Raw genomic sequence first — 13719 nt, 5'->3', positions numbered from 1 at the left:
AACTCGATGGACAATTGTCTTTTTTCAACCTCAGATACTATGTTACTATGTTTAATGGCTTACCCCAATTGGACTCTCCTGGGGATTTGTGACATCGGACAACGCCACCAATATTGTGCATGCATTACATCTGGGCAAATTCCAGCACGTCCCATGTTTTGCACATACATTTAATTTGGTGGTGCAGAATTATTTAAAAAACGACAGGGGCGTGCAAGAGATGCTGTCGGTGGCCCAAAGAATTGCGGGCCACTTTCGGCATTCAGCCACCGCGTGCCGAAGACTGGAACACCAGCAAACACTCCTGAACCTGCCCTGCCATCATCTGAAGCAAGAGGTGGTAACGAGGTGGAATTCAACCCTCTATTTGCTTCAGAGGATGGAGGAGCAGCAAAAGGCCATTCAAGCCTATACAGCTACCTACGATATAGGCAAAGGAGGGGGAATGCACCTGACTCAAGCGCAGTGGAGAATGATTTCAACGTTGTGCAAGGTTCTGCAACCCTTTGAACTTGCCACACGTGAAGTCAGTTCAGACACTGCCAGCCTGAGTCAGGTCATTCCCCTCATCAGGCTTTTGCAGAAGAAGCTGGAGAGATTGAAGGAGGAGCTAAAACAGCGATTCTGCTAGGCATGTGGGACTTGTGGATGGAGCCCTTAATTCGCTTAACCAGGATTCACGGGTGGTCAATCTGTTGAAATCAGAGCACTAAATTTTGGCCACCGATCCTAGATTTAAAACCTACGTTGTATCTCTCTTTCCGGCAGACACAAGTCTGCAGAGGTTCAAAGACCTGCTGGTGAGAAAATTGTCAAGTCAAGCGGAACGTGACCCGTCAACAGCTCCTCCTTCGCATTCTCCCGCAACTGGGGCTGTGAGGAAAAGGCTAAGAATTCCGAGCCCACCCGCTGGCGGTGATGCAGGGCAGTCTGGAGCGAGTGCTGACATCTGGTCCGGACTGAAGGACCTGCCAACGATTACTGACATGTCGTCTACTGTCACTGCATATGATTCTGTCTCCATTGAAAGAATGGTGGAGGATTATATGAGTGACCACATCCAAGTAGGCACATCAGACAGTCCGTACGTATACTGGCAGGAAAAAGAGGCAATTTGGAGGCCCTTGCACAAACTGGCTTTATTTTACCTAAATTGCCCCCCCTCCAGTGTGTACTCCAAAAGAGTGTTAAGTGCAGCCGCTCACCTTGTCAGCAATCGGCGTACGAGGTTACTTCCAGAAAATGTGGAGAAGATGATGTTCATCAAAATGAATTATAATCAATTCCTCTGTGGAGACATTCACCAGCAATTGCCTCCAGAAAGTACACAGGGACCTGAGATGGTGGATTCCAGTGGGGACGAATTAATGATCTGTGAGGAGGGGGATGTACACAGTGAAAGGTGTGAGAAATCGGACGATGAGGAGGAGGTGGACATCTTGCCTCTGTAGAGCCAGTTTGTGCAAGGAGAGATTGATTGCTTCTTTTTTGGTGGGGGCCCAAACCAACCAGTCATTTCAGTCACAGTTGTGTGGCAGACCCTGTCGCTGAAATGATGGGTTTGTTAAAGTGTGCATGTCCTGTTTATACAACATAAGGGTGGGTGGGAGGGCCCAAGGACAATTCCATCTTGCACCTCCTTTTTCTTTAATTTTTCTTTGCATCCTGTGCTGTTTGGAGACTATTTTTTGAAGTGCCATCCTGTCTGACACTGCAGTGCCACTCCTAGATGGGCCAGGTGTTTGTGTCGGTCACTTGGGTCGCTTAGCTTAGTCACACAGCTACCTCATTGCGCCTCTTTTTTTCTTTGCATCATGTGCTGTTTGGGGACTATTTTTTAAATCGGCCATCCTGACACTGCAGTGCCACTCCTAGATGGGCCAGGTGTTTGTGTCGGCCACTTGGGTCGCTTAGCTTAGTCACACAGCTACCTCATTGCGCCTCTTTTTTTCTTTGCATCATGTGCTGTTTGGGGACAGTTTTTTTAATCTGCCATCCTGTCTGACACTGCAGTGCCACTCCTAGATGGGCCAGGTGTTTGTGTCGGCCACTTGTGTCGCTTAGCTTAGTCACACAGCTACCTCATTGCGCCTCTTTTTTTCTTTGCATCATGTGCTGTTTGGGGACAGTTTTTTTTAATCTGCCATCCTGTCTGACACTGCAGTGCCACTCCTAGATGGGCCAGGTGTTTGTGTCGGCCACTTGGGTCGCTTAGCTTAGTCACACAGCTACCTCATTGCGCCTCTTTTTTTCTTTGCATCATGTGCTGTTTGGGGACTATTTTTTAAATCGGCCATCCTGACACTGCAGTGCCACTCCTAGATGGGCCAGGTGTTTGTGTCGGCCACTTGGGTCGCTTAGCTTAGTCACACAGCAACCTCATTGCGCCTCTTTTTTTCTTTGCATCATGTGCTGTTTGGGGACAGTTTTTTTTAATCTGCCATCCTGTCTGACACTGTAGTGCCACTCCTAGATGGGTCAGGTGTTTGTGTCGGCCACTTGTGTCGCTTAGCTTAGTCACACAGCTACCTCATTGCGCCTCTTTTTTTCTTTGCATCATGTGCTGTTTGGGGACAGTATTTTTTAATCTGCCATCCTGTCTGACACTGCAGTGCCACTCCTAGATGGGCCAGGTGTTTGTGTCAGCCACTTGGGTCGCTTTGCTTAGTCACACAGCTACCTCATTGCGCCTCTTTTTTTCTTTGCATCATGTGCTGTTTGGGGACTATTTTTTAAATCGGCCATCCTGACACTGCAGTGCCACTCCTAGATGGGCCAGGTGTTTGTGTCGGCCACTTGGGTCGCTTAGCTTAGTCACACAGCTACCTCATCGCGCCTCTTTTTTTCTTTGCATCATGTGCTGTTTGGGGATAGTTTTTTTTAATCTGCCATCCTGTCTGACACTGCAGTGCCACTCCTAGATGGGCCAGGTGTTTGTGTCGGCCACTTGGGTCGCTAAGCTTAGTCATCCAGCGACCTCGGTGCAAATTTTAGGACTAAAAATAATATTGTGAGGTGTGAGGTGTTCAGAATAGACTTGAAATGAGTGTAAATTATGGTTATTGAGGTTAAGAATACTATGGGATCAAAATGACCCCCAAATTCTATGATTTAAGCTGTTTTTGAGGGGTTTTTTGTAAAAAAACACCCGAATCCAAAACACACACGAATCCGTCAAAAAATTTTCAGGGAGGTTTTGCCAAAATGCGTCCGAATCCAAAACACGGCCACGGAACCGAATCCAAAACCAAAACACGAAACCCGAAAATCACACATCACTACTTATTTCCCTTTAGATTGTAAGCTTGCGTACAGAGCCCTCCCACCTTTATGACTGTCTGTTATTACCCAGTTTTGTTCTATCGCTGTTGTATCCAATTATAATGAGCAACGAATTTGCTGCGCAATATAAGAAACTGTTATTAATAATAATAATTTTTAAAAAATGTATAAATAAATCATGAACAGCATTAACTGCTATAAAAAATAAATCTATAAAATGAGAATGTTACGTAGTTATGTTTCTCGCTGTCCTTTCATCAACATTGTGTTAACATATTACTCTTCTCTGCATTTAAAGATATTTGTTGGTGGTCCAACTAATGACATTCTTTAAATGATAAAAGGAATGTAAAGCTTTTTTCTTGGCTTTTATTGTATTAATCCCAAATTCTTTGGCAAGAACAACGTACCAATTCATAAATCATATATAAATATGCAATGTGTTTCCAGCATGTTATTGTAAGATAATATCTGCCACAGCGCAATAAGTAATGCTGTGTGGAAGTGAAGATAACATACCTGTGTAGTTTTACTTTGAAATTTGCAACATCAAAAATAAGAGAGGTAATACAACTGTGAGCAATAAACATTCCTGGGCTCGGTCCTAGACACTGCCCTGTCAGATTCCACATACATATTTACATTCCTGTTGCCATGAAAGCAAATACTTTCTGAAAGTAAAATGCTAAGATCTAAAAATGTCCTCTAGGATTCCAGCAAGAACAAATGGGAAACTCATTATATTTTTTCACTTCTCTTAAAGTTTGTTGGCGCTTTTATCAGCATGGCATTTTGGTACTGTCTAAAAGTCAGTAAGGTGTATCAGTGATAGAGCACAGGGATGTAAAGGTATTTGTAGCACTACTAGTTCCAGCAAGCAACCAGTAAAAATGCTATGATAATGGTAAGTGAAACTCTATATAATATAAATAAATGTATTAATTGATGGCTTAAGGGGGTATCCAATTAGCCCCGATGACCGTTCTGCCAATCAACAACGGCAGGATATTGCAATTAATTACAGATGGTCATTATCGCGGTATCCAATTAGATCCTGTTTTGATTGCCCGAAATTGGACCCGTGATCTGGTGAAAACACATGGGATTGCGCAATGTGGGTTCTGGCAGCCCATTTATCGCTGATTATGCATCGGGTGCCCAAGGCACCGGAAGCATAATCCCCGATAAGTGTCGGCATCGGGGGGAGGAGCATGCTGCATCTGGGCTAATTGGATAGCTCCCGGCAAAACAATAACCCATGGAATTGGATACCCCCTTAGAATTGTAAATCATTATGATAACACAGTATGTGCTTAGGGAAGATTATTTTTATGTAATGGGTGTCACACATAATATACAGTTTAGATTATTTTTTCTCAGTAAACCAATGATTTTTTTAAGACGTTTATAAACATGAAAACGTGCAGGACCCTACTAGTTTAGTATAATAGCAGAGTAGGTATTGTATGCATTACTAGTTGACATATGCGTGCCCAGTGAAAATTGTATATCAGTCTTATATGTTTTAAACCTTTAGATCCTCAATAGTCCTACTCCATGAGTTGATGACAGTTTCTTGAAATTGGGAAAGAACACTGATGGTGTGCTAGTGGTAAAATAAGTGGGTAGTACTTGTGGGTACCACCCTGAAAATGGCTGTTACCCCACAACAGTTTTTTTTTTTTTTTTATAAATACACCCCTTAATAACAGAATAATTGTGTAAGAAATGCCATTTTGGGAGATTTTATTTCTTATCAATTCCGCCAAGTGCTGTTTACAACTCATCCATGAGAAACTTCAGGGAATTGAGATAATGTGGGTTCTAATTTGAAACATAGCACCTCTGGACTTTGATAAAATTAAGCTTTTTTTATGTACTCAGATATCTTCCGTTGCGTTAAATGAATTTGTCATTTTACCACTAGCATACCATCAGTGTTCTTTCCCAATTTCAAGAAACTGTCATCAACTCATGGAGTAGGACTATTGAGGACCTAAAGGTTTAAAACATTTAAGATTGATACAGTATATAATTTTCACAGGGCACACATATGCCACCTAGTAATGCATACATGCATACAATACCTACTCTGCTATTATACTAAACTTTTTTTGATAAAGGTGCATGTCGTGATGCTCTCTCCCTTACCTTTAAGCATCAAGTCCAGATATTCAATTTGTTCCTTGTTAATATTGTGGGAGAATTTCAAGTTGTAGGTGTTCTTGGAGATGTAATAAAAAAAAAATCAAGAAATATTGATTCATCCCCCTCTCAGCTAATGAGTATATTGTCAATATATCTCTTAGAAAGTATCAGATATTTCCAGAAGGTATTTTGAGTGTCTATTACTTTTTCTCATGCTCAGATATCTTCCGTTGCGTTAAATGAATTTGTCATTTTACCACTAGCACACCATCAGTGTTCTTTCCCAATTTCAAGAAACTGTCATCAACTCATGGAGTAGGACTATTGAGGTTCTAAAGGTTTAAAACATATAAGACTGATATATAATTTTCACTGGGCACGCATATGCCACCTAGTAATGCATACAATACCTACTCTGCTATTATACTAAACTAGGAGGGTCCTGCACGTTTTCATGTTTATAAACGTCTTAAAAAAATCATTGGTTTACTGAGAAAAAATAATCTAAACTGTATATTATGTGTGACACCCATTACATAAAAATAATCTTCCCTAAGCACATACTGTATTATCATAATGATTTACAATTCTAAGGGGGTATCCAATTCCACGGGTAATTGTATTATTGGGGGCTATCCAATTAGCCCAGATGTGGCATGCTCCTCCCCCCAATGCCAGCACTTATTGGGGATTATGCTTCCGATGCCTTGCGCACCCGATGCATAATCAGCGATAAATGGGCTGCCGAAACCACAATCCCCAATCAGTTGGTGCCTGCAGAAGCAAGTCACTTTACAGGTGGGCTGCACTGGACAGCCCTGAAAAAGCTGACAGAAAACTGGGCTGACAGCGCTGTATGTCAGGGTGACACATCAGCACTGCAGCTCCATCACCTCCCAAGCGGCATTGCGTACTCTGGCTGGTTTAATTCCCAGGTACTTGTAGTGGAGACGCTCCGGCTTAGGCACACAGTCGCAGACATTCTCCTGGTTTGCGTGGCTGCTACGGGGAGGAGGTAAGAGGGTCCTCCAGGTGGGACCCGCCATTAAATCGCGTTCCGATCGCAGTCTAGGGAGATGGACTGAGACGCTGGCGTGGATACTGTGACCGAGTAGGATCCCCACTATATTCACCAGGGCATAGGAGTACAGGTCGTATATACTAATGTCCGCTTTTAATAAGACTCCACAGTACCAGGTGGTGAAGTCCAGCACAGGGGAGCCGGCGCTTGACCTGTAGCCCATCCCCCAGCCCAGGGCGCCATCAACTCTGGTGTTCCCGCCCTGGAGCTGCCTCACAGTCTCCCTCACTCCCTGACTGAGACGCTGGGCGCCATTTTCTAGAATAGATGCGACTGGTCTCTGGGACTGCAGGGTAAGGTCTCCTTTGTAAACCCGCCTGTACATCAGCGCCGTGGTTTTACAAACACTTAAGTATTCTACATGTCGATATTAAGACATCGTTAGTTAACAACAAGTGTACCTGTGCCAGAATATATTGTACGAGTATTCTGATATATACATCCAGTCTCAGACTGCGCATTGTTTTATATATTTATATATATATATATATATATATTGTAGATGAGTGGATCAGTGCGCTCGTCCAGTTCAAGAAAGTACCTTACTGTTTTATTGTGGTCTCTCAACCACAATTGGATCAGTCAAATAATTAGTTCAAGATATGAAAGATTCTTCCAAATCTGGTGTTTAATCAAATGGCCAGTAAACCACACTCTCCCCGCTTTATCGGGTGGCTGCTCAATTCTTCAAAAAGTGCCACTAGGTATGCGTAGCCCAAAAAGAAATCTGAAAACTTGTTTTTTGGTATAAACTATTGAATGGAGCTTTGATATACTTTCTAAGGGCTGTCCAGTCACCAATTCCTCGATGAAGACCTGGACACAGTACCTGTACTGATACCCATAAATTATTTATTCATCTGGTACGCATGCAATTTTGTGTGATGATTTGATTTAACCCTACCTACGGAAAATTACTACCCTATATAGCGATTTTCTATGTCTCCTAAACACATTTAGATCCCAGTAGACACCTGGACTAAAGAATGGGGGATTGACAAGCCTTATGTCAAGCCGTATACCGGTATGCAATATTATTCTTGCGTGTTACAGAATTTATTGAAGAATACTACACCATGGCCCTCATTCCGAGTTGTTCACTCGGTAAAAATCTTCGCATCGCAGCGATTTTCCGCTTAATGCACATGCGCAATGTCCGCACTGCGACTGTGCCAAGTAAATTTGCTATGCATTTAGGATTTTTACTCACGGCTTTTTCATCGTTCTGGCGATCGTAATGTGATTGACAGGAAATGGGTGTTACTGGGCGGAAACAGGCCATTTTATGGGCGTGTGGGAAAAAACGCTACCGTTTCCGGAAAAAACGCAGGAGTGGCCGGAGAAACGGAGGAGTGTCTGGGCGAACGCTGGGTGTGTTTATGACGTCAAACCAGGGACGACAAGCACTGAACTGATCGCAGATGCCGAGTAAGTCTGGAGCTACTCAGAAACTGCTACGAGGTGTGTAATCGCAATATTGCGAATACATCGTTCGCAATTTTAAGATGCTAAGATTCACTCCCAGTAGGCGGCGGCTTAGCATGAGCAAATCTGCTAAAATCCGCTTGCGAGCGAACAACTCGGAATGAGGGCCCATAGGCGCTCTTTTGTTTCTTCCTTTGTTTTCAGATATATATATATATATATATATATATATATGTATATATATTTTTTTTATGTGTTCATATAATAATCCAATGCAATTTTATTGTCATGAAAATAATTATCTGCATTGCAAACGTGACTATGTGTGCCTGTATTAGCTATGCGATTTCACTGCGGTGTATTCCAGATATATCTATCACTGTTTACTGTACCCTAGGGGACTAGGTGCGTCTGGATCAATATATAGTGCGTCACAGTATTTACCTATTATGTGTAATCTACTGTGTACTCAGTCACATAATACTGGATTTATTCCCAGGTGTTGTGAGTACTCATTCACATGCTAACGGATTTATTCGCAGGTATTGTACTCTGTCTGGCTTCATCGTACTAAACCGCTCTCTGTTGCATTTGTGTATAATGTTTAACATGTAGGGCAGTAAATCTGGGGACGCTCCTGTATCCTGCAGAGCATGTGCAACGGATTTACCTGAGGGGGAAGTTTTCTGTAATGGTTTGTGTACTATGTCTCATACATCTCCCAGTCAGTCCGCAGCTCCCTTTAATCAATCTGGAGCCAACCTGGGCTGCGTTCTCAAACCTACTGGGTACTCTAGTTGAATGCTTTATGCCCCCTATGGGACAACCTGTAACATTACAGTCACTGATGTCCCCATGGTTACTCCGCTTTGGGCGGGAAAATTTTACCTCACCGGTTGTAGCGTATGAGTCATTCCTTGGTCAGGCAAAACCCTATTCCAGGTCACTCTTGTGTCTCTGGGTCATCTAAGCGGGCTGCTCCCTCCCTATCCAATAATCTCTCTGATATTTTATCTGAAGAGAGGGGGATCATGCTGTCCTGTCAGTGCCTATATTAGGTGTTTCTGACAAGGATTTTTCATTGCTAAATGATACCACTGCCCTTGTGGTTACTGGAAAACAAATCCTACAAATCACTGATGATAAGAGGATTCCCCTACTGTGGTTAAACAAACTGATATGTTCACACATCAGAGGGTAAATAAAACTATGGCCCTCATTGCGAGTTGATCGGTCGCAAGGCGAATTTAGCAGAGTTACACACGCTAAGCCGCCGCCTACTGGGAGTGAATCTTAGCTTCTTAAAATTGCGACCGATGTATGCGCAATATTGCGATTACTAACTACTTAGCAGTTTCAGAGTAGCTCCAGACTTACTCTGCCTGTGCGATCAGTTCAGTGCTTGTCGTTCCTGGTTGACGTCACAAACACACCCAGCGTTCGCCCAGGCACTCCCACCGTTTCTCCGGCCACTCCTGCGTTTTTTCCGGAAACGGTAGCGTTTTCAGCCACACGCCCCTGAAACGCCGTGTTTCCGCCCAGTAACACCCATTTCCTGTCAATCACATTACGATCGCCGGAGCGATGAAAAAGCCGTGAGTAAAATTACTTTCTACATAGTAAAGTTACTTGGCGCAGTCGCAGTGCGAACATTGCGCATGCGTACTAAGCGGATTTTCATTGCGATGCGATGAAAAATACCGAGCGAACAACTCGGAATGAGGGCCTATGTTACCACAATCTGACCATTAAGTGTACATCAGACAAGACCCCATGTCTAATCCAGAGAAGACATTCCCCCTGTCTACAACGGGCATTAGCTCGATGTCCTCCTCCTGCAGAGTTATATAACAAGTAGGTAATTCACTGCCTGTCACCACTGTCCCCTCACTGTAGGAACCGACAGATAAGCGTGTGGAGGGATGCCTGAAGTCTAGTACTCCCTTACGGGTGTTGTACATAGACCACGATTGCGTCATCTTGGGGCTGCAAAATAGATTGATGACTGGATCAGGCATTAGAGGAAGAGCTGCCCGAGGATATATCTGACAATGCAAGACATTCCCTGTCTCACTATAGCACTGCCACCTTTTTCTACACCAGGAGGCGTCCTCTGAGGCGGGTGTGTTGGCTGCCAAGGCATCAGATACATCTGTCCTGGCTCGCCGCATTCTGTGGTTGAGGTCATGGAAGGTGGATCTGAACTCCAAAAGTCCTTGGAGGTATTCCCCTTTACTGGGGACATCTTATTTGGGGAAGACCTAATTAAAAATTAGGTCTGAATCGGCGGCTACTATGACTGCCTTTCTCCCAAATGCTACTCTTTATGCACAGAAGGCATAAGGTGCCACTTTTCCCTGCTTTCGGCCCTAAGGGAAAGCGAAGGTCAGGCATATCCGAGATTTTCTCGTGCTCCCAACAACCACTAAGCCCAAGGCCTAACTATCCTAGGCCGCTCGTCGCCTGCTTCTCATGACAAGCCTGCTGCATGACGGGACAGGCCTCCCCCTGGGGGATCCCTGGGTGGGGGGCCGACTTGTACGATTCATCAAGGTCTGGTTAATGACCACTTCAGACGCATGGGTGCGAGAAGTTGTCTCTCACGGGTACGCAGTGTCTTTCAAGAGACGTCCCCCTCACCAGTTCTGCACAACGGTTATCTCTTTGGATCCGTTAAAGGCAAAAGCTCTACAGATGGTTGTGCGTTCCCTCCTGGATACAGGAGTGGTAGTGCCGGTACCTCTGTCCCAGAGTGGCAGAGGATACTACTTGACCCTGTTTCTAGTTCAGAAACCTGATGGGTCTTTCCCGCTTATTCTCAACCTCAAATCACTGAACAAGTTTGTGAGAGTGTCCAGGTTTCATATGGAAACACTGTGCTAAATTGTACTGGCCATGGAACCCGGAGGCTATATGGTATCCCTCGATATATAAGTTGCTTACCTGCATATGCCTATTGCCATATCGCATCAGCAATATCTGCGGTTTGCTATTGGCAACCTTCACTATCAGTTCCAGGCTCTGCTGTTTGGACTGGCCACGGTCCCTTGGATCTTCACCAAAGGTTATGGCTGGGAAGACGGCTCATCTCCGTCGCCAGGGAGTCAGGATCCTGCCGTATCTGGACGATTTGCTGATTCTGGCAAACTCCCACGATGTGCTCCTCAGTCATCTACAACTGACGGTAAACTTCCTACAAGCCCACGGGGTGGCTCATCAACTGGAAGAAGTCCTCGCTGGTCCCTGCTCGGAGCATGCTGCACTACCAGACACACACTGTCAACGACTGTTTCTGTCTCCAGGGAAGGACCTGAAACTTCAGGACAGAGTCAGATATTTCCTATCTTGCCCAAGAGTGTCAATACACTCGGCGATGCAAGTACTAGGCCTCAGGGTGTCGGCTTTCAACATGGTAGAGTACGCTCAATTGCATTCCTGCCCTCTAAAGAGATTAATTCTCTCCAAGTGGGATGGCCTGCCTCATCGGATCAGGTCTCACATGATCTCCTTGACTCCGGAGGTTCGTCTGTCGCTGACCTGGCGGCTACAGGACCAGCAGTTGAGCGGGCAGTGTTCAATGCTTTGTCTCTCGCACTGCCTCTGATACAGAACAGGCCTGTACAGGTACGGTCAGACAACACTACCATGGTGGCGTACATAAACCATCAAGGTGGCACTCAAAACCGCATGGCAATGATAGAAGTGTCAAAAATCCTTTGTTGGGCGGAACGCCTTCTGCCGGCAATATCGGCAGTGTTCAATCCGGGAGTCCTCAACAGGGAAGATGATATCCTCAGTCGTCAGGACGTGCATGCCGGAGAGTGGAGTCTTCATCAGGAAGTCTTTCAACTCCTAGTGAACAAGTGGGGCCTACCAGATGTAGAAATTGTATATATATATATATATGTGTGTGAATCTTTTTCAGTCCTCAGGATATTAGGTATAGTCCGCCTTGCGGTTCGCACCTCTGGACTGACCTCCTCACAGTGGGGGATGTTCCTTAAAAGGTTTCTTTCTCCACACTTCTTAACACATCAAGCTTCCTGGGTCTCACCCCTTTTTTTCATAAAGAGACGCTCACCTTATGTATACGCCCTATGTGCCTTGAAAGGTTTCTTTTACTTCACTTCCTTTTTCACACCACCCTCCTTATATATATCACATCAGAGGCTGCTCCTGTCCCATATATAATATGCTCACCTTCAGGCAAAGCCCTATGTGCCTTGAACGGTTTCTTTTCCTCCGTCTGTCCTCTGTGGTTTTCTTTCCACACCTCAAAGAACCCGTATGCAGTATATCCAATTGGTAAAAGAAGTTCAGAGTCCAGAGTTGCATAAAAATTATTCGAAAAATTTATTTTTAACAAAACATTCCATAAAACATTAAAAAGTTTCCCCAAAAAATTAGTGGCCACAGGGTAATCCCACAGTATGCCTCTCGGAACCCGTCAGGGAGTAATATCTTACCCTGAAAAAAACGAATTTTGTGGATTCCTCCTGAGAGGTAAAAAACCTCATATATAAGAAAAAAGTGGGAAACCTTACCACTTGGGGTTAAAAAGATTGTGCCAACGCGTTTCGGATAACAAATCCTTCCTCAGGGTAAGATATTACTCCCTGACGGGTTCCGAGAGGCATACTGTGGGATTACCCTGTGGCCACTAATTTTTTGGGGAAACTTTTTAATGTTTTATGGAATGTTTTGTTAAAAATAAATTTTTCGAATAATTTTTATGCAACTCTGGACTCTGAACTTCTTTTACCAATTGGATATACTGCATACGGGTTCTTTGAGGTGTGGAAAGAAAACCACAGAGGACAGACGGAGGAAAAGAAACCGTTCAAGGCACATAGGGCTTTGCCTGAAGGTGAGCATATTATATATGGGACAGGAGCAGCCTCTGATGTGATATATATAAGGAGGGTGGTGTGAAAAAGGAAGTGAAGTAAAAGAAACCTTTCAAGGCACATAGGGCGTATACATAAGGTGAGCGTCTCTTTATGAAAAAAAGGGGTGAGACCCAGGAAGCTTGATGTGTTAAGAAGTGTGGAGAAAGAAACCTTTTAAGGAACATCCCCCACTGTGAGGAGGTCAGTCCAGAGGTGCGAACCGCAAGGCGGACTATACCTAATATCCTGAGGACTGAAAAAGATTCACACATATATATATATATACAATTTCTTTAATGTGGTTGTTTGTTTGTTGGTAGCGCTTGAGGACTATTCTCAATTTGTAATTGTAAATATATAACTGGAGGTGGTGTTTCCCAGAGTTTTAGTACCAAGCAGCTCCATAGGCGCAAGTTATACCTCTCCTTTTTGTTTATTTGCCTACCAGATGTAGACCTGATGGCGTCTCGACACAATCACAAAGTTCCAATCTTCGGATCAAGAACCAGGGATCCTCAAGCAGTGTTCGTGGATGCACTGACAATTCCATGGAACTTTCGGCTGCCATACGTATTCCCTCCAGTGTCACTCCTGCCCAGGGTACTACGGAAGTTCAAACAAGTAGGAGGAATACTACGTCTAGTCGCTCCAGCATGGCCCAGACGGCATTGGTTCTCAGACCTGCAGGGTCTATTGATAGAGTGTCCTCTTCTACTTCCTCAACGCCCAGACCTCCTCGTTCAGGGCCCTTGTGTCTATTGGGACCTGCCCAGACTGGCTTTGACGGCGTGGCTCTTGAAGCTTTACTCCTGAGGGCCAAAGGATTCTCCAAGGCGGTCATCCAAACTATGCTGAAGGCCCACAAATTGGCTCTGTGCGGATTTATTATAGGGT

Source organism: Pseudophryne corroboree, chromosome 1 (assembly GCF_028390025.1).
Source record: "Pseudophryne corroboree isolate aPseCor3 chromosome 1, aPseCor3.hap2, whole genome shotgun sequence".
Classification (NCBI taxonomy): domain Eukaryota; kingdom Metazoa; phylum Chordata; class Amphibia; order Anura; family Myobatrachidae; genus Pseudophryne; species Pseudophryne corroboree.
This window is presented reverse-complemented; position numbering follows the sequence as displayed.